The 27330-nt window shown below is 40.1% G+C and overlaps 1 protein-coding gene across 1 annotated transcript in view; it reads left to right on the forward strand.

Moving 5' to 3' along the window:
• The window catches only part of BMPR1B (bone morphogenetic protein receptor type 1B), a 104279-nt gene that overhangs the window by 23887 nt on the left and 53062 nt on the right, over positions 1-27330 (forward strand). The window lies entirely within an intron of this gene.

Raw genomic sequence — 27330 nt, forward strand, 5'->3', positions numbered from 1 at the left:
CCTGCCCTCTGTGGCCTGGTAATAGTGAATAAAATGAATCAGTGAATCACTTAATGAATTTAAATTGCAGGCTTCTTGATCTAGTTCTGTGGCATACTGCAACTATTGAATTATTTTGAGTAATACAGGAGCTGATGCTCTCGCAAGATTAATAACTTCTGCATTTGTTTTAAAATGGTATGCACAGCATACAATGATTCTGACTGCCCTAAAATGCCAGTCATTAGACTGTAAATACATTTACAAAATACACTTTTAATGTATTTTCTAAAATGAAGAATCCTAACAAACTATTTTGCTTTAAACGGAAGCTCTGAGTTAGTGGCGCATTAATCTGTGTAGAAGAGCAGTATATAATCACAGTTGTTGTTATGACTTTGTAATAATATTGTGACAAACTTTTTCTTGGGACAGTTTACATTTAATGGTACTGCTGACCATTTCACTGATACTTAGCTGTAACTATCCTAGCAATATATTGTCGAAGGCTTTCACGGCCGGAGAACAATGGTTGTTGTGGATTTTCCAGGCTGTATCGCCATGGTCTTGGCATTGTAGTTCCTGATGTTTCGCCAGCAGCTGTGACTGGCATCTTCAGAGGTGTAGCACCGAAAGACAGAGATCTCTCTCAGTGTCAAACTGTGGAGAAGATGTTAGCAGGTAATTTATATCTACTCAGGAAGGTGGGTTTGGGTTGCGTCATCCTGTAAGAGTTTCCCAGGGTGTGGAATGCTGATGGAATGCTAATGCTTCACTGTATCCTGAGGAGGTTCTTTTGCATATGGATTGGTGCTTGATATGCTAATCTTATCTGCAGGGCTATTGTAAGATGTAGAGTATTTTGTTAGCCTGGTGTTTTTCAAGACTGGAAACCATGCTCTATTCATTCTTAAAGTCTCTTCATTCCTGTTGAAGTTGTGCTTATGCTTATGAATTTCAATGGCTTCCCTGTGCAATCTGACAAAGTAGTTGGAAGTGTTGTCCAGTATTTTAGTGTCCCAGAATAAGATACTGTGTCCTGTTTGAGTTAGGCTATGTTCAGCCACTGCTGATTTTTCAGGTTGTCCAAGTCTGCAGTGTCTTTCATGTTCTTTTATTCTTGTCTGGATGCTACGCTTTGTGGTCCCGATGTAAACTTGTCCACAGCTGCAGGGTATGCAGTATACTCCTGCAGAGGTGAGAGGGTCTCTACTGTCTTTTGCTGATTGTAGCATCTGTTGTATTTTTCTGGTGGGTCTGAATACTGTTTGCAGGTTGTGCTTTTTCATAAACTTTCCCATCTGATCAGTGATTCCTTTGATATATGGCAAAAACACTTTTCCTGTGGGAGACTGTTTTTTCTTAGTTGTTTGATTTATCCTTGATTTAATCGCTCTTCTGATTTCATTTCTGGAGTAGCCACTTACTTGAAGTGCATGGTTTAGATGATTAATTTCCTTGTTGAGAAAGTGCGGTTCACATATCCGTCTTGCACGGTCTACTAATGTTTTTATTATGCCTCTTTTCTGTTGAGGGTGGTGATTGGAGTTTTTGTGTAAGTACCAATCCATGTGAGTTGGTTTCCTGTAGACCTTGTGATCTAACTGAAAGTTTGCTTTGTGGATGACCAAGATATCTAGAAATGGGAGTTTAGCCTCAATTTCTTTCTCCATGGTGAATTGTATGTTCAGGTGGATATTGTTGAGGTGGTTTAAAAACTCCATCAATTCTTCCTCACCATGATTCCAAATGATAAAGCTATCATCCATGAACCAGAACCAGACTGTAGGTTTGTGGGGTGCTGATTCTGGAGCTGCTTTTTCAAAATGTTCCATGTAGAAGTTAGGGTTGCCAGCCCCCACCCACCCAATCAGGGGCAGCGAAAAATGGCTGTCGGGTGGATAGTATGATGTTAATTCTGGGGAAGATCCAGAAGTGACATCATTTCTCTTTAGGAATGACCAGAAACTCTTTGGTTTTACCATACCCTATATCCTTTTCTCTCCCCTAGTGTTGGTTGCCAGGCCATGCCTGGTAAGTCTAGATAAAACACAATAACAACAAAAACCGAATAGGTTTTGGAAGACCTGGATTAAAGCTTCATTAACTGCAGAAGGATAACATTTTATCCGTAAGGTGTTTGAAACCTTTAAAAAATCTGTTTGCCTTCAGAAAAATCTGTTTGCTGTCATATGGGTTAATGAATGAGCCCATGTGAAAGGAACCTTAAATACTTTATTATATAATCCCATCTGCTTCCCTATTTTTTCTTCTTCTTTTTCTTCAGAATACCTCTTGCAGCATCAAATTCCCTTCAGAGTTTACTTGCCCTTTTAATTTTTCCTCATTATCCATGTGCATAGCACAATAATAACATTTAAAAATGTAGTCATGACTGCTTTCTGAAGGGGAAGTTATTTCCATGGTGAAGATGATTAATCACAGAAGACTGCAATGGCAGCCAATAAATACAATGTCATGCAAATCCAATTACACTATACAAATCTTAAGGGTAATAATGTTTGTTAAATTAAAAGTCCAAATCTAATGATTGTATTGGAGTGGATAAATGGTTATGCACAGAAGCTGTCTGAAGTTATTTTGCATTCCTTCCTTTAAATACAGTTTGGGAAAAGGAATGAGGTGAAACATTTGCATTATTTCCTCATAGCAAACCTTTAGTTTCACAACTAAGTAGAAAAATGGTAACTAGAAAAAAATATTTCTCCAGGCACTGCAGGTCTTATAGTGGTGGTAGAAAGTGTTGACAAGTCGCAGGCGACTTACAGCAATCCTGTAGGCCCTACAGTGTATGGTTTTCAAGGCAAGAGGTAAATGGAGATAGTTTGCCATTGTCTGCCTCTGCAGAGTGATCCTGGACTTCCCTGGTGGTCTCCCATCCAAATACTAACCAGGTTCAACCCTGCTTAGCTTTTAAGACCTAGCCTGGGCCATCTGGGTCTTCATCCTTCCCATCTTTGCTCATGCTCCTTCCTTAATGATTTTGAGCTCCTATGAAGTGCCTTTCCCTCTCCACTGAAACGGCATCTTGATATCTCCACAGTGATAAATAAGAAATTGCACTTCTTTCCAAGAGAGGGAGGCTCCGAGCTTTGGGACCACCACTCTGTAAGGAATAAACTTAGTCCACTCTTCTTGGAATTCATTCTAAGAACACAGGCCTTAAAAAAAAAAAGCTTTCAGTGGCCCTCCTAAACCACTGCTAAACCCAGCACCTCCCCTCACTTTTACCTAGCAACTTAGTGGTCCATGAGGCAAACATATTGCTGTTATATTTTATTTATTTATTGAAGCCATTTATACTCTGCCTTTCAATTTTAAAAGTCTCTCAGGGTGGCAGTACTTGTCCAGTATCAGTATTCTTGATTCAGAATTAAAACATTCTTGGTATCCTTTATTACCTGTAATAAGAATTATTATAAATGTGCCCAGCTTTATTTGCCAACAATGGTACTGAGGCCATCACTTAGTTGGTAAATCTGTCTCTGGAACTGCCAATGGAGGCTCTCTTGACTGAACACTATTCCAAATCCAAAAAGTCCCCGCTTATGTAGCTTTGACAGGGACAAAGCCAGGTAGGAAGGCAAGATTTGTTGTTACTATTATATGGATGATCACCTGAGACTTTTGTGGCAAAAGACACACTGATAGTTGTGATCTGATCAGCTCTGGATACTGATTCTAGGGTTAGGCATTGTCTTTTTGTTGTTGCTGTTATTCGGCTCTCCCAGCCGCGGATCGCCGCGTAAGCTGGGAGCCGGCAATTGGAGCCCTTGGAAGGAGAAGGAGGCAGACTCCCTCCCTCTCCATCCGGGTTCTGGGAAGGGGCGGAGCTTGGCGCTTTTGTGCGCGTTCTGCCCCTTCCCGGCGTCAGATTTTTCAAGCGCTCGGCCCACCCACCTCACCCTGTTTTTAGTGCAGGAATAGCCGGCTGCTATTTATGGGCCAGGTAGGAATTTTTTCCCTCCTTCCCTGATTGGCGTTGTGGAAGGGGGGTTTTTCGCCTACCTTGCACTAATGGCGGTGGTATGAGTATTGTTGGGTTTAGCCGTCGGTGATAGTGGCAGGAGTTTTTGGGAATAGGGTGCGGGCTGGTGAGCCCCTGTGGCATTCCCCAAGGTTGGGGAACAGGGTCTGCTGTTAGGGCGGTATGCATGGGCGGCTACCGTCAGGGAGGGCAGACGCCTGAGGGGATCCCCGGGAACAAGACCTCACCTCATGCTTGGCGGCTGGGGCGCAACAGGTGCTTGAGTGGGATCCCAGGGCCTAGCTGGCCGGGTTGCAGCCATTCAGGAGATGGCCTACACCCGGGGCATTGGGGGCTCGCCCAGACAGGCAAGGCGGTGGTCAGGTGCTGACCCCAGGGCTTGACCTGTACCGCTCAGTTAGCCCTTGCCGAATGTTATTGTTATGGTCATTTAATAAACGGCCCTTTTATCCAAGCCTGTGTCTGTCTCTTACTTCCGACTGGGGGTACAATAGGCTTGTCTCAGATCCTGGAGCTCTCCCAGCAAACTTGATTGAATTAGGTGCAGTTACTTGGCATATCAGGGAGCACTTGCATTACTTTGATCCAGGTTAATGCACCTTGAGGAGAAGGAGGAAGTAGGCTTCAGCGCCACAAATGAAGGATGAGGGTAACAGTTGAGTACTTCTTAAAATTTGTAAGGTACACGTGTGCAATAATTTCATTCGTGCTTTGTCATGCTAGTGTTGAGTGGGTTGGGTGGTGTAACTGAAGCAGCTGCCTTGGAGGTAATAATGTCGTGGCAGATGGTTACCCATTTTTGCCAGGTTTCAAGAAGCTATCTGTGAGGAAGCCTGCATTGTTTCAAGTGGATGGGACTGGATTTCCTCTCAGTGATAGTTATACAATATGATCTTTAAGAGAAAAGCAAACTCGTGCTAAAAATGTTGCTACCTTCCAGCATTATTGTTTTAAGCTAAACAAGACTTTCCCCAGCCTAGGAATATAAATCATGTAGAGATTTTCCTCAAATAGAAATGTTCAGCTCTCCTTCCTGTAACTGTTCTGTATAAATAAAGAAAAAAAAGATTATGGGGGCCAGTCTGAAAAAGAAAATCGTACCACACTGTAGATAGTTTACATCTCCTTAGGGCTCTGGGTTGCACCATGGCACCAGAAGATGGGATAAACAAAACTTGGTACCACTCTTTAAAAAAAAAACAGAACAAAACACCGGGTAATAGTTAGCAATTTATTTCTGGACTGCAGTAGTTTTTGCTCCGTGGAGTTACTCTTGGTCTGAAAGCAAACACATCTGCAGATGTCATGCTGGGTGAGCTCAGAGGCTGACCAAATGGCACTCATTAAATTTGTTTTCCTTCATAAGTGTCAAAGCACTGTCTGAACGGAAGCAGATTATTAAGATAAAATGCACTGCCCTCTTCTTAGAAACCAATAAAATGATTGAGAATTTAGATTTTATGGGGCATAAAGATCGTGTTTCATTTTGAAGGAAAAAGACACCTGCAAAAATTTCATGCACGTAGAGCAAACTTCCATGCACGCACACACACAGACATACAAACACACAGTTCTTGTTTCCAGGCTTATTGGAAACAGCAGAAATCTTTTTTCACATATAGGCAAAGTAGTGCCAATTTTTTTTGTCATTTTCAGCAAGGACACTGGAACTGGTTATGACTGGGGAGGATCACCTCCTCTAATGCCTTCAACCTGCTAGCTGTAGGAATCTGAAGCCCCTTCTCTTTACTGGAAAGATCAGTAAACTGTTTTAATTATATCACTGGAAATAAGGGATCTCCAGTCATTAGAATGTTAGCCCATGGGATCTAATTGGTGGGATTGGAATGAGTTTTGCTGTTGCAAGTAGTGGAGAGGGTTCTTTTGGGAACTTGAGCACGTAATGAAACCGTGTGATTGCCATTATTAGTGTGTATCCAACAAAACTTCATCGTGCTGCTACTCCAACTAAATGGTGTTCCATTAACACAAGGAACATTGAGTGAGTTGTAGCACCAATCATGGCATGATTATTGCACAATTGTATACATATAACCATTTCCAATTTTGAAATGCTGTTCTTTAGTGTAAAGGCATTATTGCCTTAAAAATATTTAGGTCCACATTCTAACGATAGAGCTATGCCTTGTGAATGGTGAAATAGCTTTTTGGATGTGATGAGGTTTTCCTTGTGCAATGTGTACCACAGTTTTAAGAAAAACACCATGACTAATTTAATAGTTTTTATGCTAGCAGAAATTGACTGCAGGATACACACCATTAGAGGCTGTGATCTTACAGTACTGGCAAAGGCAGGTTTTGCTGGAGAGTTGCTCCCTTGGAAAGCAGTTCTGAGCCAAAAACTAGTTCTCTTGAACTCTTCATTATCTGAGGTTTGCTTCAAGTCTGGAATGATATACCGTGACGCAGGAAATGCCTCTACTGCTCATCCACATAGTTCCTGGGCAAAATATTGTTGTATGTTGTTACTTGGTATCAATATAAAAATGTAGACCGTGGTGAATTTATAACCCTTTTACATTGCTTACAAATTGAGATAAGATTGCTTCCTCTGGGCTGTTCAAGGAAATACTGAAAGTGGAAGGTGCTGTTGGGTCTTCATCTTTCCGGCATTCCTCAGTCATCAACAGTACCATCTGACCATGGGAAACTTGATTCCAATCTAATATCAACAAGGGTCTGGGGTGGTTGTATGTAGGGTTTCAGCAGAGGTGGGCTGATGGAAAGGGAGGGGGGATTTCACTTGCCATATAGATACCATGACCCTGGGAATCATCTCTCCTGCATTGGAGGAGGGGGATCCTTGTATTCCCATATCATGGAATCCAACCTACTGACACTTGGTAACTTCTATATTTTCAGAAGGAGCTCATATTAATCATTTATTGGTTAAATGCCAAATATGTAGAACAGGAAGTTGAAGAAGTTAGATAATACTGTTGACCTCTATGGGGGCTACCTGATGATGTTTTAGGTTTGTAATATCAGCATTGGCATACACCTATGAATGGTTGGCTTGCTTATGAATGGTTTAAAGAAGCTAATTATGCAGGAAAGAAATATTTCAGAGGTCCTGTGGCAAAGAAGGAATTAGGAAGTAGGAATTCTGAAAGCAACCCTTTTCTAAATTAAATTTCCTGAATGTGCTATTTGTTAGTATAATAAATAATATCCCTCTATGATAAGCCCTGTTCAGTTGTTAAGATTTTGCCCATTGCTGTATGTGAGCCTCCCAGTAGTCACAGATACCAACCATTTGTTTGAAAAGGAGAACGTGCCAGCTGTTTAGTTGCAGTATGCAAGATTGATAACACATTTTTTAGGGTACATGATTGCATATACCAAAGCTGGCCAATATGTGTGTTGCCGTATTCACACAAAATGGCAAGCACACATTTCAGGAGGATTGCGGGCAGCATTATCTCCACACTGTCGTCCATCTTGAGTCTCAATGAGAAAGGCAGACTATAAATGACATAAATAAATAAAATAAATACATAATTACTCAAGGCTGGTGTGTCAAAATTGTAATGACTGAACAGGGCTGTGGATTCTCTCCATATTTAGCAGAGAGATGTCACAGCTCCTTGGTGCCACTTCCGAATGGAGGCAGGGAATTTTTTTCAGTCCCTTAAAACTAATGTATCTTCCTTACGCATTTATTTTCTATGTTTAGGGAGTTTTTCATTTGGAACATATCCTACATGCATTCTTAAGTGCAGGAGAACCTTCTGAACATATTAATCAGCTTAAATTGGGCTGTGTAGTAAAAACCATATATGGGATTTAACTCCAGCCTTTCCCCTTTAACTTGCAGTGTCAGTTAGGGATCGTTCTGCAGCCTTGAGGCTAGGATGCTTCTAAGCATTGTATAGAACAAGATGGACTGTGGTCGGGTTGTTAATAGATTCCTGATTGCGCTTGGTAATGCATGATACTATTTTTTAAAAGTCTGGATTGCCTTATAAGCAAACTAAAAACTTTGTAGCATTATGTTTTCATGAGAGTTTCTGAATTTAAGAAAGTGAAGTATCTCTTTGATGTTCTTCACAGCTTTATTTTTAAACGGTTTTTAAAAAACCCATAAATGAGTGAGTTAGTCACATTTGCCACAGGTTTTTGACTTGTCATGCTTGTTACTTAAGCCATCTGTTTTTTACATAAACCTTGGAAAGAAAGAGACTTAATGATTCTACTTGTGGTGATCTATGCAGAAAATAATATAATGAAGTAAATACCAACTTGGAATAACCAGTATCTGAGAGTAGACATGGGCACGAATTGAAATATGAAGCAAATTTCATCATGAAACAGGCTGTTTCGTGTATTGCAAAACAGCATTTTGTGGGGCCGCAGTTATCATGAAATTATCACGAAATTCACAACTTTTTGGCCTGTTTCATTAGCTTCGTGAATGATTCATAATTGCAGACAGGCTGGCGCCGATCCATTGATTCCCTAGGCAACAATGGGTCCAGACCTGTTGATGCCATTGGAAACCCCAATCATAGCCCACTTACCCTTGATTGGCAGCTCTCTTAGCCATCTGGAGAGCTTCCATTCTGCCCTATACAACTAGGAGCTGAGGGTCAATCCCCTAGGTAACCAAGGAGGTGGGCCTTCTGTAGCCATGGGCACACCAACCTCACCCCTCCAAACCCTGTTAGGCAGATCTGTCAGCCAACCACAGACCTCCTGTTCTTGGGATGAATGGCGGGGTTTTGGAGAAACATCCAGCTTGCCCTCCACATCAAAAACTCTTGGGATTGTCCTGCCTGCCGTCCTCCTCTCATTCCGTCTTCCCAGCCCAACTCCACACCACGGCTGGTCCTTCGTCCTCCTCTGATCCAGCAACTCCTGGTCCCCATTTCAGCCATATACTCTGGCAGTACTTCCCTTCCCACCCTTCCCTTTAATCTTTCCAATCAACATATTGCAAACTGGGAGGGTGGATGGAGGAGAGCCTGCTGAAGTCTCCCTGCGAGTTTGGCATCACCAGGTATGAAGGGGGTTGTTGAAATGCTTCGGGTTCTGACGAATCATGGAACTAACTAATCGTTTTGGTAAACGTGTCAATATCATGAAATTTTGTGATTCGTGATTCATGGATTGCGGCGAAACATGAAACTCATTTTGGCTTTTTTCCCGTTTTGTGAGAGGTAGGTATGCCTGGGAAATCATCAGGATTTCCCAAACAGTATCAGAATGACTAAAGAAAAATTGTGTGAATGTGGCCAAAAAGTAACTTTTAGGACTAGGAGATAAAAAATGCTTCTGTTGGGATCGTTTAAATACAAATTCCACCATTTGCAAAAAGTATGGTTTTGAATTGTCTAACTGCAGATATAATGCTGATCACAAAATTGGAGGAGCATTAGCTATTTAAATCTAAAGTCTTGGATGCAAAAGATGCAGCTAATAGCAAAATTATTTATGTTAGCAGAGATTGTATGCTGAATATGGGAAAATAAAGTCAACATTTTCTGAGAACTCAAAAGTATTTTAAGATTTTTGGTCCTGAGACTAAATTCTAGTTCTATAACTCTTTAAAATGTCTTGTATTAAAATGTATATGTCTAGATATACACCTAGACTGAACTGGTATGACAGTGTCTGGAAGTTTCTGAATATTAAGCCTTTTCCTGGAGTTTTTGTGTGTATGGCCAATGGTAGGATTTTTTTTCTTTCTGCAGTCAGGCCTTCAAAGAATAAGTTCCTTTGGAGTTCACTCAATAGAGAAAGGGATGGCCTCCATTTTTGCACTTGCCTTGCTTGTGTGGCTATTTCTTACTCCTTCCCTCCAAAATGTTTAACAGGTTATAGAATAATAAAAGAGAGGTAGGTAGACTGTATAACAGGAATGGGAATCCATATAGGTGCTTGTTGGGAAAGAGAACATTCCTATAGAAACTTTTCTGTGCCTGTGTCTCTGGAGCTATGTTGTGGCAGCTTCAAATGTACAGCATATTCAGATATCGCTTGTGATTCTTCACATATTGTTCCACCCCATGAAGGAGCAGTATTGCTTGTTGGACTAGGAAATGGGACAACTGGTTTAGAACCCCTGCTCTGCCTTGGAAGCTCATTGGGTGTCCTTGGGCCCATCAGAACTTCTGAGCCTAACCTACCTTATAGGGTTGTTATTACCAGGACAGAGTGGAGCAGGAATGATCTACATAATTAGCCACTCTGAATCCCAACTAGGGATAAAAGTGACATATAAAGTTTTAAAAATAAGCACAAAGCTCTTCACAGCCTTGGCCCAGCATACCTATGGGACCACCTCCCTCCCTATGTCACTCCACGGCAACTTCGCTCATCTGAACAGGGTCTCTTGCATGTGCCAGCCTGCACATGGGCGAAATCAACAGCATCCCATACACAGGCTTTCTCTGTGGTGGCCCCTACCCTGTGGAACGGCCTGCCTGACGAGGTCAGGAGAGCCCCCACTATCCTGGCTTTCCACAAACTATGCAAAACTGAACTACTCAAAAAGGCTTTTTATTCAGATAGGAGGGCTGTACTGTAGGGAGAGGGTCTCAGATGCTTTGCTAATGAGTTAGGGACCATGGACTTCACCGCTATGTTTTCTTACATATTATCTGTTGCTTTTAAATTTGTACTCCTATATACTATCTGTGCTTCATGTTGTCTAATGTCAGTTCTAGAATTATGTTCTGTTTCAGCAATTCTCCAACTCTGAATAATGAGCAGGTGACTACAAATACAATATGTCTTTGTAAGGAGTCCTATGAAATTGTTTATGGAAATGTCCTTGATACTGCATGGAAATGTCTTTGATACTGATTGTACAAATTTCACACTATGTAATCCACCTTGCGTTTCAGTGAGAAAGGCGGACTATAAATGACAAATAAATAAAAAAATAAAAAGGGAGGTTTGTTTAACATTGCATTTGTTAGAACTACTAATATTTTGCAGGGTACAATGTGATTCGGGATGATCTTACTATTTGGTCCTGCTTTCTCTCTATATATTTGAGCTTGTGTAAGATGCTGCACAATAAATATGTTTAGTTGTGAATAATAGTATTTGCATTATATTACAGTGTACTGTCTCATCCACACATTGCTATAATTCTAACAACTTTGCCTACTGTTGACACATGACATTTTTATACTTTTAAAAGTTAAAAGGTTGGTAAAATGTTATTTTTTTCATCCTAAGTTACACAACTTGCCACCATCGAGTGTATTTGTAGTCACCTACTAATATTCAGTATTTGTTAAGTTCTAGTCAGCAGTTTATAAAGGAAAATGCTGTCATTGAGTAATATGTTCTGTGGAGAATCAAAGAAAACTGAAAAGCCCTAGAGATGGGAGAGAATTTTTTTTAAAGAACTGCAATGCTACTGTTGCAGTTAACAATTGCTTTGTAATGTCTGTGGTAAACTTCAGGATAAAATATGTTCAATTTAATTTGGACCAAGGGATGCAAAAATGCATCTGCTACAGCAGCAACCAAGGTGCAGATAGGTGAGAATGGCATCCACTTATATCATCCTTGTAATTCTATGGAAGGATATTATATGATTTTGAATGAAAGAAAGGTGACTGGCACATAACCTGTTTTATGTGGATGCAGAAGAATAGACATATAGCTCAAAAAGCAAGAAAGAGAACGACACAACTGTCATTCTCCATATAACTCCAGGAGTATGTTATATGCCATTATATCGCTTTTGACTTATGGTGACTCTATGAATTAATGACTACCAAAATATCCTATCAGATCTTGTAAATTAGAGGCCAAGGCTTCCTTTACTGAGTCCACTTATAACCCGGAGAATGATAAAAGCATCCTTTTGTTTTTGACATATGTAAACACATATTACGCTTACATCACATTATGTCATAATAAATAGGATCAGAGATGGGCACGAACAGAAATACGAAACATAATTTGTGACGAACCAGGCCAGTTCATGGTTCGTGAACCAGCGGTTCGTCAGATCCCATTTCTGACAAACCACCACAAACTTTAGGCTGGTTCATTTGATTCATTTTTCAGTTCGTCACTGCAGACAGCCTAGCACCGATCAATCAGTTTCCTAGGCAACAGGGGATGGACTTCCTGCAGTCCTTCTGCTGACCCAGAAGTGACCTTCTGCTGACCTAGAAGTGGTGATTTGCTGACCCGGAAGTGACATTTCCACAAACCAAAATGAACCAATTCGTGAACTGGGACCGGTTCGTGAAAGTTCGTGGTTCATGGTTCGTGAAATGTGACGAACCACAAACTGCATGGTTCGTTTTTTCTGGTTCATTCCTATCTCTAAATAGGATTCTTCGAAAATAGCCACAGTGTGTAAAACAGCTCTTAACTTGGCTTGAATCCTCCAACTAAACATGAAGAGTTGCCAACTCTGGGTTAGGAAATTCCTGGAGATTTGGGGGTGCAGCCTGGGATGGGTGGATTTGGGAAGAGGAGGGTCAGGGTATAATGCCGTAGGGTATAATGCCATAGAATCCACTCTCTAAAGCACCCATTTTTTTCAGGGCAACTGATCTCTGTAGTGTGGAGATCAGTTGTGATTCTGGGAGATCTCCAGGTCCCACCTGGAGGTTGGTAACCATAAGCAAGATATCTGAAGGTTCTTCTCATACCTACTGATTTATGAGAAAATAACAAATGTTTGTGTCACAAGGTATATTTGAAAAAGTAGTGTGGGATGAATGTTTTAAAGAGCATTGTACATTGTCAGAAAAGCTGACCATGAAGAGAACATAAAAGTCTTTATGTGAACAGGCACAGTGGAGATCCACATTACCAGCAAAACTAGCTTTACACAATGGAGATAAAGAGGAGGAGGTTTAAAAGAGATCAGAGGTATTTGTGAAAATTAGTCAGTATTAGTGTAATATTCCTCCAAGGAGTGTTTATAATGCCCACTGGAATGTGTGGGTGGTGGGATCAAATTCCAGACATTCATTTACTGACCTAACTCTCTCTCTCTCTCTCTCTCTCTCTCTCTCCCCCCCTTCTCTCTCTCACATACACAAACACACACACACCTCTCTGTGTTCTTCTGACCTGTAAGCTCCACTGAAAAGACTGTGAGACCTGAATTCAGAAAGCATGTTTTGAGTGGGAGGTGTTTTTGGCTTGTTTTTGTTTGTATGCTGCACCTATGGTGCAGCATAGTTTCGTGCTTTTTTGGCAATGTAAAAGGTGTTTCCCCCCTTGCAAATATGTTTTTTTATTTCTGCTTTTATGTTGTCTAGCTGCAGATGTTTGGAATTATTGCTAGCCTAACAGAAGAAGTAAGCATCTTCTTTCTTTCTTTGTTCTTTAAGACTTATGTAAGGTTCCTATGGTGTTTTACTTAGCCTCCATTCATCAGTGTCATGTGTCCTATAAATGTCATTCCCAGCTGTATTGGAGCCATTTATCTGTAAATGGATCCCATGGGAATGAGAGAGGGGCAAAGCTGCAGATAAACAACCCATCAATGTGGGTAAGATCCATTCACATGTATTTTCCTTACACAATCAGCATGCAGTGGCCCATTTAGATCGAGCTCCTTTGTTACGCCTGCTCATGAAAAAGTAACTTTTACATGGTTCAAGTTAAAGAACTCTCCAAGATGCCACATATCTGTATAGTGTTATGCAACACCACCTAATTTTGCATTCCTGAAATACTGGTTGTTTCACTAGGAAGGCTCTACTAAAGCTCTAACTTCTTAGGGACCTTTTCAAGGGAGTCCTGTCATCATGAGGCAAGGTGATGCCACCTTTCCAGGTAGCAGAATTTTAGGAGAGACAATTTAATGAATGACTTGCTTAAAGGATCTATGAGAAGCACACACTTAGCTGCTTACCCACCCAAAGTTAATAACAACAACAACAGCAGCAACAACAACAACAACATTTGATTTATATACTGCTCTTCAGGACAACTTAATGCCCACTCAGAGTAGTTTACAAAGTATGTTATTATCTGCACAACAATAACCTGTGAGGTGGGTGGGGCTGAGAGAGCTGTGAAAGAGCTGTGATTGACCCCAGGTTACCCAGCTGGCTTCAAGTAGAGGAGTGGGGAATCAAACCCGGTTTTCCAGATTAGAGTCCCGCACTCTTAACCACTACACCAAACTGACTACATGTCATACACATAGAACATGTGTGTGCCATCTACAGTTGTCACATATAATGCCATCTTGACACTTTCCATATGGCGCACACAACTGTCCGGAATATATATGCATGGAGAAACATCTTACAGGTGTCATTTTGGATCTTAATTAGGAGTACACTGTTCTTGATTTCTTAAAAAATCCCAGTTTCCGATATGGTTTCTCCCTTCCTAAGAGAAAAGTTTGGTTTTTCTTTTTTTCCAGACCATGTTAACAAAAATAAATAGAACCATCACTGTTAAAATTCACACATCTTTTAGCATCAGTTTCATATAAATAATGTGCGAGTGGCCTGTAACAAATGGTATAAAGAAACAGATGAATTTGGAATGCCAGCAACAAAAACTAAAAGGCTTACAATAAGAGCATAGTGGAGGTGGACAGTGGCCACAAATCATAGGCGACTTATGGCAACACCTGGTGGGGTTTTCCTGGCAAGAAACCATCAGAGCTGGTTTACCATCACCTGCCTTTGCATTGCAATCCTTGTCTTCCTGAAGGTCTCCCATCCAATTACTAACCAAGGCCAATCCTGCTTAGCTTCTGAGATCTGTTGAGTTCAGGCTCACCTGGGCTATCCAGGTCACAGCACAATGACAGCATACAAAAACAAAAGAGGAGGAACATTTGCACATTCCTAGACATTACTCTGCCTCCCACATCCTAGACAAACCAATCATTTTTGTGATGTTGATGATGGCTATGCATTGTGGAAGCCAGGCCAGGCTTAGCCTATTTTCCTTCATTTCAGATTTCTTTATTGTGTAAGAGAATAAGTGTGAAATGGGTCAAAAGATTTCAAACCTCAGAATAACTGTTGAGTTCTCAAAAAAAACACTCATCAGATTAGACAAGAATGTTTCGGAAAATAAATGTATTAGCATTTAACTCATGGTGCCATATTATCACATTTTCAAACAAGGTCGCTGAGCACAATGATCTTTCTGTACATTTACATTTTTAACTCTTCCAAACTGAGATAGGGGAATGTCGGATCCTTGTCCGTAAGTGGCCTCAGTGTAGCATTTATGTGTGTTTGATATTTGAGTTATGCTTTCTCTTCAAGTCCTATGTGAATTATTATAGCATAATAAGCATATGAATCTTTTTTGTCGCTTTTGTAGTGTGAGGCTTTCATTATAAACATGTACTTTTTTTTTTTAGAATGTGAATGTTACAGGCTTATGTTTGCAGCTTATGTCTTGTAGCCTGTTAAATTGAGCAGCTTCTCCTGTTTATTCTAAAATGCAGATAAGTGGCTTTCACAGGGCACTGTTTGTAGTTCCTGAAGGAAGAGTCAACACATTTCTGCTAGACTCTACTAGTCATAACTAATGATCTTTTGGCTTGCAGTGTAGAAGAAGCAAGGAGACATTGAATTCTGCAGAGAGGGGAGAAAGCCCTTTGTACAGAATGTTGGTAGTTTGTATATGGTGGCGCCTGCTAGGACAGGGCTTTCACTGCTCTGTTGTATTAAAAGGGAGCAAAATGTGGTCCTCTTCTTTCTGTCACTGAACTGTTTGGATTATGAGCATGGAGGCACGGCTGAATTCAGTCCAGCGCTGCTTAAACAGCTGCATGCATCCAGGTGGTGAAGCAAACTGGATTAATACATAGCGTCCAGTTTGGGTTATCTTTGTCTATTTTGTGCAATACCTATTAATTGTGTTCATCATCCAGCACTTTCAAGTATCATGGACATCAATGGGAAAGTTAAATGTCTTTGAAATCAGGGTTGCCAGCCCCCTTGCCCCCAGCCTGAGCTGGCCAGTGTGTGTGTGTGTGTGGGGGGGAAGAGTGGGAAACTGGGGGGAGGCTGGGCAGTGTGATGATGTGATGATGTCACTCCCCATGTACTTGGAAATAATGTCATTGTTTTGCTGGATGAAGCCCTGGTATTTAGGCAAAACCCGTAGAGTTTTGCCCAGATACCAGAGTTGTTCTGGTGGGTCTAGTGATGTGATGATGTGACTTGCAGGAGTTATGTCAGCATGTCATTAGTGACATGATGTTATTGCCGGTGACCTCCCCACCCTGCACCTAGTAAGTCTCCCCTCCAGTGGTTGCCAGGGGGCACTTGGCAACCTTATCTATCATTGAGGTTGATATGTGCTTGAACGTTATTTAACTTGACTGGATCATGCCTTCTGTACACTGCAGAGAGATTTTTCTTGTTGAATTTATTTAAGCAACATTTGTATTGATATTTTCCCCCAAAACGACAGAATGCAAAAATATGTAAGACTAAAAAACCTCCAGATATATAAAAATATTTGCAGTTAATAAAAGAAAAAATGGTAAGAACATAATGCAAAACTTTAAAATAATAATTCCTCATTGGAAATAAGTGTAATAATGTGGGTCTTTTCATATGTGGTTTAGGTACTGACCTGCAATGGTTTTTTTCCTTGTATTTCCCTGTGCTTTCTCAAACCATTTTTGATCCTATTGTGAGAAAGCATGACGAAACAGTGACGAAACCACTGAAGGACAAAAAATGGAAAATGAGGATGTGAAGAAGCTCAGAGAAAAACCACTGCAGGTCAGCACACAAACCACTGCAAAGCCTCGGTAGGAAAAGACCCCGTAACAGATAGATGACTAAGAACAGGGTGACATATGCATATCAAATTTCCCAGGGTGCAGGGTAACTTTATGCTTAGGCTCTGACTGATTGGTACATCTGGGATCTGGAAGGCATTTTCTGTCCATTCACATTGACCAGCTTTTGCTATATCATGCAAATTAACATTTGGCTGGTTTGCTTATCAGAGGTTTGCATTTAGAGTTGCCAGCTCTGTCTTGGGAAATTCCTAGAGATTTGAGGGCAGTGCCTGGGGAATATGGAGTTTGAGGAAAGAAGGGGGCTCAGTGGAGATGTGAAGCTATAGAGTCCGCCTTTGGAAGCTGCAATTTCTTGCCATTTCATATCTCATTTATATTTTATATTTCTGACCTTTGCAACATGGAAAATGTTGCATTAAAAGTTAATGGAACAGTCCTATATTTTTAATATGCATTTGAGTTGTAGTCATGATATATTTCCCAAATTACATTTAAAGTATTAATTACAACAGCATATGTCATGCAGTTATATATATATATACAAAAACACATATCCTACATAAAAGCATGCATCACATCTTAAATCTGCCTTGGAGTTTGGATTAGTATTTTTACTCACTTACAACTTTACTGAGCATATAATTAACAGTTTCTCTGCTGCTTCTAAGAGTGAGCTCCATCCTCAGTGCTGGTTCCAAATTCACTCACTTCTGCTAGCCTAGCTACCCTCTACCTCAGTGCTAGTGAAGATAACTGGTATCCAGAAACACGGTTCATTCATTTCTTAAAGGTATTGGTTAGGAAAGTGAGAATCTGGCTCGATTATGGACCTTCTTATGGAAATGGACACTGTTCATTTGCCTCTATATAGAAGTATGGAATGCAGGCACAGACTCAGCACATATTGCACAGAGATCGATTCATATATAAATGGCATGGTAAATTTGATCTTCCTTTGAATTCTATTTTTAGATGCTGAAATGAGCTTTGAGCTCCTATTAAATGAAATACATAAAATAATTGTACTGAGCCTTTAAAGATGCAAATGCAACTCCTGCATTCCATTTTGTCTTCAGTCCTTTCTCTGGCACGATACTCTGATATATTTGTTAACTGGTCCATGCACCATATTTACATTAGGAATCTCTCACTCTCTCCCACTCTCCCTTTCTCCCCCCTCTCTCTCTCTCACTCACTCACTCACTCACTCACTCACACACACACACACTCACTCACTCACTCACTCACTCACTCACTCACTCTCACACACACACACCCCTCAAGCAGGAGCATTCTGTGATGCTGAAAGAAGTGTGCAGATCCATTCTGTACAGAAGGCTGGAGTTCATGTGTGTATCTGAAGCCTTTCAAGTACTATCTGTTTTTCTTTTGCATTTTGTCTTCATATGTCTGTTATCTGTCTTCAGTGTTTTCTGAATATGCTGTGATATACTGTGAAACTCTGATCAAAACTTTTGTACGAATCCTCCATATAATAAGTCATCGACTATCTCTGCGTATCATGTAATAATCACTCTGTTTTCATAATACTGCTTCAAAACACAAGGGCAGAGAGAAAGTCTCATGAACTTAACAGTATTTGTTTCTTTCTATCTACAATTGTACCTGAATGCCAAGTTTTCTGGGTTTTGCCTTGTCATATTAGTTTCAATGGTTTAAATGTGACTGGGTTTGTAACTTTTATTGAGACTTTCTACATTTGAGGTTCCTGTGATTAGGGTCACAGTTAAACTGTGACTGTTCATTGAGTGTTAGCATATCAGGGCCCAAGCATAATTTCTCTGAGTTTGGTACAGATTCAAAGCCCTCTGTACCATAATTCAATCCTGTATACACAGTTTCATGAGTTGTGAATGAAAAATGTGCCATTATTTCAACATTTACGTCAATAGATTTTCTGAATTTGCATAAATAGAGTTATGTAAATATAATGATCATACTTGGCCATCAGGTCCAACTTTTGGCTTGTGTCATCCCTCCTGTCCTTGGTGCTCTGATTCCCTCTTTAACTTCCAGTTTTCCTGCAAATCATAGGGTCCCTCAAAACGTTACTTCTTTCACAAGTTCACCTCAGAGCCAATCTATGCTATGCATAGTCAACATAGCAGCTTGGGAGAATGGCTTCTATAAAACAAGGAGAGTGCAGATGGGCTCAGAAAGCTGCTGCTGGGTGGTGGTGGGAGAGAGCTCCTGCCTTTCTCCCAAGCTTTTCCCCCCATGCAAAAACAGTGCCGGGTTGGGTAGGTGGGACCCATTTCTGCAGCTTCATGTGGAGGAGGCATTGTATGCACATAAAGCAGCAGAAATAGGAAAACTCCCCTCCCCCACACTATTTGGAAGAAAGGCACGAACTCTTCCCTCCCCTGGCAGCAGCTTTCCAAGTCCATTTGCACTCTTCCTTTGTAATAGAAGCCATTCCCCAGAGCTCCTGTGTGACTGTAGGGATTATGGGTTTGCTCTGCGGTAAACTTGGGAAAGATGTAACATGCAGAGTGACCCATAGCTTGTCTTTACATAGCAACTTAATCAATCAGCTTTCTAGTCGCTTTACCTTACATGTTGCTTTCCATACTCAGCCTTAACTGTGGTGCTTGTAGATGTAAGTACAAAACATATTAATATGTAGGTTTGAGTGCAACCTAAAATCATACCAGATTGTGGGGAGCAAGGCTAATCCTGGAAGTACGGTTTGTTCCTTAAGAGAGTTTGAAAGTTGCAAAACTTATGCATTGTTCCCTATGATAGTCTTTTTGTTCTTCTTTTCCTTCTTGTAAAACAGGTTTTGTTTTGCTGGAGTCTCGTTGCAGGGGTTACAACTGGAATACTTACCTCACACGTGATCCGGAGCACTTCTGTGTCATGCTGGGGATGATGTCACTTCCCAGAATGATGTGGAAGTGACGAGTCACACCAAGGGCCGATTTGGTAAAAATCAGCTCCAATCTAGCGTTGAGTATCAATTTTTACCAAATTGGGTCCAGACATGACACAGATGTACTCTGGAGCATTCTGCGGGGTTCTGAGGCCCATTTCCACACCTTTCCCACCTGCCTGCTAAGTGAGAGGTGGGGGAGGAGAGGCTGGGAGTGAGGAACCCTCTACCCCTACTGCGGTAATGGGATCCCTACCCAAATCATAGAAGCAGTGTCTGCTTCTTTAAGAAAAGTGCCTCTGAGATCTTGCAAGACTATGTTTTGTGATCTTGGTGGCCATTTTGGGGGTTGCTAGGCAAACTGCTGCTAATCTTGCTGAGGATTCCAAGTGTCAGAGCCAAGCTATAAGAGACAAATTACACGAGGAGGAGCACATGAAGGGAGTTGCAGTGTTAGCTGGGAAGTTGTGTTTTAAAAGAGACCAGAAGGCTTTGTTAATTTCCCCTCTCTACAGAGCCTGGGAGATTTCTGCTCAGAGGGTTTCTTAATTTCCTTTTTGCCTCCTGAGGCTCTGTCAGTTTCACCTCCCCTTGTAAGAGGTGAAGAGGAAATAAACAAACCCTCTGAGCAAGCATCTCCCTGGCTCTGTAGAGTGGGGAAATTAACAAAGCCTTCTGATCTCTCTTAAAACTCAGCTTCCAGGCTAACATTATGACTCCTTTCATGGGCTCCTCCTCGTGTAATTCATCTCTTGTAGCTTAGCTCTCAGTTACAGTGCAGGGGTGAGAGAGAGAGACTAAAAAAGGTTAAAAGATAGGCAAAAAGGTGGGCAAACCTGGAGTATGAGGAATAAAAAAGGCAGAGGGGGACAGAAAATGGAAAGTAGGTGAGTGAGTGAGTGAGAGCAGAGATGGCCAAGAAGAGAAAAAGAAAACAGAGGATATCATGTGAGTACTTCTAGGGGAAGACAAAAAGGAAAAGCACGTGAAAGAGTGGTGATATGGGAAATAAGACTCTCCTTCTGCAAAAAAAAATGAAAAATGTAATTCTCTGACATCAAATAGATGTTGGGCTTCTTTTCTTCTTTTTTAAAAAATGCAACTTTGGATTTTAGGAGTAAGGTACAACATTTCCCCCACATAAACTTAAAAAGTAGCTTTTAATCCATCTGGAAATCCACCTGGAAATGGTAATAAATACTATATGAGTAGTAAATCTGTCTTTCTCTCCAATTCATGGCTTTCCTTTCCCTTTCACCTTTCTACCATCACATGCTTTATATTCGTCATATAGCAGTGTGCCTGGCTGAACTATTTTTTGCTTGCCAGTTTTACAATCAAAGGGAATACAAGGGAAGAAAAAAAAAAACAGCTGAGCAGTATTAGGCAACCGCAGCCTGGGCTACATTTCTTAACTGCTGAATAACAGATCACAGGTGCAGGATTAACTCAACATACGGTATTCTGTTTTGTTAATGGAAGCCCCTTAGCAGCAGTACTTTAGTGGTTTGTCACATGACTCTCATCGGAGGGGGGGCAGATTTGGCAAGGATAGAACAGGCCTATGGAAATTGAATGTAAGTAGAAGAGGTCAGCTTTAAAAAAAAATCTTAACAAAATGCTTTAGGGAAAGGGGGAAAAAGGAGAATGAGTTTTTCCGTTTATCCTCTTTGTGTGGGAGAGGCGAAGTTCACTGACTTTTTATGAAAGGTCAGGCATGGGGGCACATGACTAGAGGATTCCATTTAGTTGAAGTAGGATTTTTTAAATGTGCAGCTAGCTACCTGTGGGGCTGAGAGGACTGTTTTGTGTGTGCCTTGTCTTGCATTTCTGTGTTTCCCCTCTGCTAATTCCCTTCAATAGATCTCGCTAGGCAAAAGGTTGCTCTTATCACATTCACTTGGATGTTAGTCACATTGATTTCCATTGGGATTTACTTCCAACTAAATGTGCTTAAGATCAAAAACAACTTTTTTTTTAAGGACTGATTTTTTTATCCACATATTTGTGTGGGTCACATCTATAATTGTATATGAAAAACATTAATATAAAAGTACAGTTCCAGCTGGGAATACATCTTCAGAAAATATATTGCAAAGTAAAATAAGGCTTTCCTCTTTGTGTTGCCACTCTTCTGCAAAAAGTCAAGAGACAAAATTTAAAGATGGGTGCTGTATGCCTCACAGGAAAAAAATCTCTCCTTTGTATAGTGAAAAGGTCAAATTCAAGTATTACTGTGATGCGAATGCACAACTGGGCTATTTATTTTTTAATATCTGGTAAGTCTTAATTTAAATATGAAAATAAATATATAATGAAGAGTTGTTAAAGTTTGAATACAATGTTAGCTACTTAGAAGTATACCATAATGGTTGATGCAGTATAGACAAAATTGGTTTCTACCTGAATTAAGAATCAAAACATTTTAATGCCCTGTGTTAATAAATTAACAGGGCAATCCTAAACACAGTTACTCTGGTCTAACCCGTTGAAATCAATGGGTTTAGACTGGAGTAACTCTGTTTGGGATTGCAGATTAGGATTAGTAGTATTTTAACAGTGACTTTTAATTAACAGGTTTTTTAAAAGCCTGAAAAGGTTTGCTCTATTCTACTATACCTTTATAAAAGGGGATTTGTTAGTACGGAGGCTTGAAAACCTGGTGGTTCTGCTTGTATCCTGTTGACTAGAAGTGAACCTGATTTTTCGACCATTGGTTCAGTAGTTCATGAGTCTGTTCCTTGGCATTCTACAGGTTTCCTCACTGTATGTATTCACAGTTTTCTTTCATAACAATGCAGTACAGTGCAATCTGGTTTTCGTTGCATGTGCATTCTCACACAGGCGGATTGAGTAATATTACCTCTCCCCCGGTTCTTGCTTTGTAACTTCTCTGCTCAACAGGTAGTTGTTTAAATAGACAATTAGATAATTCACAAATCATATAAAACAGTCATTTTTTTAAAAAAAAATATCAATAAAATCCTAGAGAAAATCAAGAGGGGGAAAATATTTTCAACCCAGCAAAAACCAGGTAACCAAGGTTGAAAAAAGAAGAAACCTTCTCTGTGTTAATAATGTTTCCTATGACCAGGTGTAGTGATCCATGGTATATCATACATTTACACCAAAACCAAATGTGTTTTGGCCATGAGACCTTCCTCAGTGGTTAAAATTTTGTACACTACACAACATGCCTACACAACATAATACTACACAACATAACACTAAACAACTCCAACAGGATGCAAGAAAAATTAATTAATGTAACAGGTAAACCCCACTTTGCGGTCCTAGTGAATTAGGAAATCTGTTTTTAGATGATGACTGTTAATGGTCCATATTTCTTTCTAAGTCAGATCAGGCCAAATATTTAGCCAATGGTGTGAAGTGCCACTTTCAAGAATCCAAGTGCACCTGTGACCACCAGTTCCTTTCCACATACTGGAGGCTTCTTTTGGTCTTAAAACAATTAGGAATTGCTAGATCAGTATATCACCAATAAGCAATGATAAACTAGTTACAGATTTCATTTTTTAAAAGCAAATCACTAGTACTTTTCATTGTCACATTACGAAGGGAAACTTGCAACCTCTGTATTTCTCCTTACGAATTGATTACCAGAAGGGTTAGAGATTTCTTTTAATCAGGGCTTTTTTTCAGCTGGAACGCGGTGGAACGGAGTTCTGGAACCTCTTGAAAATGGTCACATGGCTGGTGGCCCCGCCCCCTGATCTCCCAACCGAGGGGAGTTTAGATTGCCTTTGTGGAGGGCAATCTCAACTCCCCTCTGTCTGGAGATCAGGGGGCAGGGCCACCAGCATGTGACCATTTTCTCCAAGGGCAACTCACTGAGTTCCACCACCTCTTTTCCAAGAAAAAAGCCCTTCTTTTAATGATAACTGGAATCAAGGAGATCAGTGCAATACAGTGTTAGAATAGTATAATGCTATAGCAATGTAGCAATTTTTGATTTAAGAAAAAAAAAACCTCCAGTGGAGGGGAGAAATGGTGGCTACAAGTGGCTGAGACAAGAAATGCAGGGAAAACTGCTGCCTGGATGCTCTCTTGCCGCTGTAAACGCTTCTCAATTCACAGCAGTAGCAAGAGCTAAACTAAGAATCACTATGCAGAAGAAAGTGCTTATTCACACAATTAAGTTATGGAGTTCACTACTGATTGCTTCTAGAAAGGATATGACATATTTATGGAGGCTGAATCTAGCATCTATTGACCATTGGAACCCTCCAGTAAAGATGGCTAATCTAGCCACCTGGATCCATGCCATGGTAACATGGATTCTAATATGCACTCTGTATAGGTCTCCCCTAGAAGTCACCTTGGAGACTCCTCTCTTTGCAATATGCCACATCTTGGTTATTATCAGGAGCTAGGTGGAGCATGTATATTACTCTCATTCTGCAGTAACACCATTGGCTGCCGATCAGTTACCAGTCTCAGTTCAAGGTACTGGCTATCACATACAAAGCCCTTCATGGCCTTGGCCCCTCATATCTGCACAACAGCCTATCCCCCTATGCCCCACCATGATAGCTTCACTCATCTGTGTATGGCCTTCTGCAGGTGCATGGCCTTTCTGCAAACTATGCAAAACTGAATTATTCAAGAGGACTTTTTTACACAGGTAATAAGGCAGTACGGTAACAAAATGGTTCAGAAGGGTGCTTGGGTAAAGGGGCTAGCGACTGTGAACTGTACTAGAGTTTATATTTTGTACTGTCTGTTGCTGTAAGTAGGATCCCACTGTGTAATGTTTGCATCATTTAATGCATCAGTTTAATGCTTATGTTTGTTTCAGCTCTCTTCAGATTTCTATTTGGTTCCAGAGTTTTGCAATCCAAATCCTATGGTATTGTACATTGGATGTCCAATCCTGTTATTTGCGTTAACTGAGTCTGTGCAATCCACCTTGAGTCTCCATGAGAAAGGTGGACTTTAAATAATGTAAATAAATAAATAAAGTAAGGCAAGTATATACCATATGCTGAAGGTACAGACTGGAGAGATGCTATCTTCCTAAGCCTCGGTGGAAGCCTCTGAGGACCGTTGTAGGAAATGGGATGTTGGACAATGTGGTTTTTCGGTTTTTTCTTGTTGTCTTATGTTTTAAGTCATGCTTCTGGCAGCTTCTTACATTTAAATTGATTTCAAATCATATGCTTTGAGTTCCTTTCTGAGATTTCTCAAGGTATTAAAAATAAAAATGAGACAACTGAACCTATTTTGTATTTTGAAACTGTGCCGTCTTAGTTTGACACCCCCCCTCCCAAGTAGATGGTTGACACAGCATTTATTTTCCTATCTAAAGATGCCCCCTTCCCCCATTTTGTGGCTGGCTGCCAAAAGAGTGAACAGATTCTTCTCTGTTATTGTCAGAAGCTGCAGAAGTCATTGCGCTTCTACTGCAGCTCAGTTTATCAGCTGTTCCGCACTGGTTAACAGCAGAAATGTTTTATATGGTTGAAAAAGATCTAGTAAATTAAATAGTGCTGCTCTGTGAGCCTGATTATTGTTGTTCCGTGTATAGTGTTGATTGTGGCTTGTAAAAGAGACTTCCCTTACAAGTTACCACTGGAACAGGAGCCATGCCAAACTGCGTGCTGAAGCACACCATTTCTGCTCCTTTTCTTCACAAGAAAATTATATCCTGATGTTGTTGTTTTTTTACACTGCCTTCTTTGCTACTGGAGAAACCTTATTCAAGAAGACATCCATAAACAAGATGTCATGTAAACATAAATCCATAAACAAGTTGTCACACTGAAGTAAACCATCAGAATAATTGCAAGAGCTTGGCAATAGCAAATTAGAAACACAACAGTAATTACAGAGGTAACTAGCTATCAAAGGCTTCCCATTACATAAAGGTGGGTCTTTCCCACCTCCTGAAGATATGAATGGTGGAATACTGCATCTGACGAAGAGAACTGTGATTCTCGAAAGCTTATGCTACAGTACAGTTGGTTAGTCTTAAAGGTGCTACTGGACTCTTTTCTATTTTGGAATACTGGAGGAGTGAAAATTCCAGACAGTATACGGTATAGCTGATTCTCCTCAACAGATTCCAGTGGGAGATATATGTGTATGAGTTCATATGAGAGGGTGTCATCACAGTAGCTGTTTCCTAACTTTTTTCTTCTGTCCCCCTTGTCTCTGATACAAGGATAATTATTCTGACCTACTTTACAGTGCTGTCGTACCAAGATAATGTACATTATGTGATGCTTTCTGAGTACTCCAAAAGCTACTGCGGCTGTTATATGAGGGGGCAGATTCACATGTTAGCAAGTTCAGAGAACTATTTACCATGGACACTGGGCTACAGTGACCCATAGAAACAGGCCTTCACTAGATAGAATAGAAAACGTCTTCTGCATTCTGTCCCACATTAAGCAATATTCACACATGGAAGACAATGGCTCAAGAAAGTCTCAGAGGGGCTTTTGAGGAGTAAAAAAAAGTTGTAAATTGAGAAAGCAAACCCTGCTTAGGTAATTTTCTGGGTTTTGAAGAAAATAACATACATTGATATTTTATATATCATCTTCATAGAGTTAAGCAGTTCCTAATATCATAGTTTTATATGATGTGTACCTTTCTTTTTAACAGCAAAGATTCAAACATGCATGCATTGTTTAGTCTGAAATATATTTACTAATCTGTATGTCATGATCTAAAATGATGATAATTAAATTGCCATATGAGAATTGGCACTTTCCTGCAGGGCATGTAGAAAACTTTAATCACAACAACTATATCTGTTTGGGTTTTTTCTTATTTGGTTATGCATGTTAGTATTGGCTAAGGCAAGCTTTATACTCAGACCAAAACCTGAGTTAATTCTAAGGAATTGGCCAATCTTGTGTATTAACCATGATGAAAATCCAGAGGTGCGCTGTGAGATTATGCACCCCCATACACTTCTTTTTTAAATTTTTATTTTATTCATAGAATTAAAAGACCCCCAAAAGAGCAGAAAGCAAAAATAAAGAAAAGGATAGTAAAAAGCTTACAAGAAGAAGCAAAAACAGTATTTAGAAATAAAAGAAAACAATAATACAAATTTCATTTCCATTCTTCTCTACAACACTTATCTTTTTTTTAACAAACATTGTACTTAAAATTTAATCTCTCCAAAATTTTCTTTTCCACTGCCGCCTCCCTTCTATTTGTTTTCTCTCAGATTTATCTTCTTAAAAATCAAAGCCACAAATCACCAAATAATTTTTCCTTGTTTCACACAGAAAGTCCATAAGGGGATTCCAGTTAGCCGAAAAACTAGACAGTTTTATCTCTGATCAAAGCTGTAAATTTAGCCATCTCTACTACCTCCGTCATTTTGATAATCCAATCTTCCGTTGAAGGCAATTCTGTGCTTTTCCATTTTTGCTCATATAAAAGCCTAGTTGCTGAAGTCACATACAAAAATAAGACCGTATGCTGATTTTCCAACTGTCCATTAATCCCAACAAAAAGGCTTCTGGCTTAAAATGTACAGTAGTCTTTAAAAAAAATTGTATTATCATATGGTTTTGAACCCAACATTTTCTAGCCTTATGGCAAGTCCACCAGAGATGATAGAATGTTCCTTAGATTTCCAACATTTATTTGACATACCTTTACTCATTTTAGCTAATTTGTCAGGAGACATATACCAGTGATACATCATTTTATAAAAATTTT

The sequence above is a fragment of the Eublepharis macularius genome, chromosome 10 (assembly GCF_028583425.1).
Source record: "Eublepharis macularius isolate TG4126 chromosome 10, MPM_Emac_v1.0, whole genome shotgun sequence".
Taxonomy (NCBI): Eukaryota; Metazoa; Chordata; class Lepidosauria; order Squamata; family Eublepharidae; genus Eublepharis; species Eublepharis macularius.